We start from the raw sequence: 293 nt of genomic DNA, 5'->3' as shown, positions 1-293 counted from the left end.
ATAAAATTTTCACTTTTAACACCTATCACTCCGAAGTACATAGAATATTTTAAGGAGATATTTTTGAGCTTAGAAATGGTGAAAAAGGTGAAAAAGTGAAAGTGCAGTCACATATTCAAAAAAAGAAAAAAGGGTTGTGTAGAAACGCACCCCATTACTTATCATAAAATGACATAGGTTTGGGGGTGTTTATGTAAAAAAAAATCCAAAAATAGAATAAAGTGCTTGATAAATTGAAAGGATGATGAATTGAAGGACAAGGGTATGATTAGAAGAAGTGAAAAGCAAAGCTC

Source organism: Theobroma umbraticum, unplaced genomic scaffold (assembly GCF_002168275.2).
Source record: "Theobroma umbraticum cultivar Fairchild unplaced genomic scaffold, ASM216827v3 scaffold_55.0, whole genome shotgun sequence".
Classification (NCBI taxonomy): domain Eukaryota; kingdom Viridiplantae; phylum Streptophyta; class Magnoliopsida; order Malvales; family Malvaceae; genus Theobroma; species Theobroma umbraticum.
The sequence above is the reverse complement of the archived record's forward strand: the minus strand, read 5'-3'. Positions refer to the sequence as shown.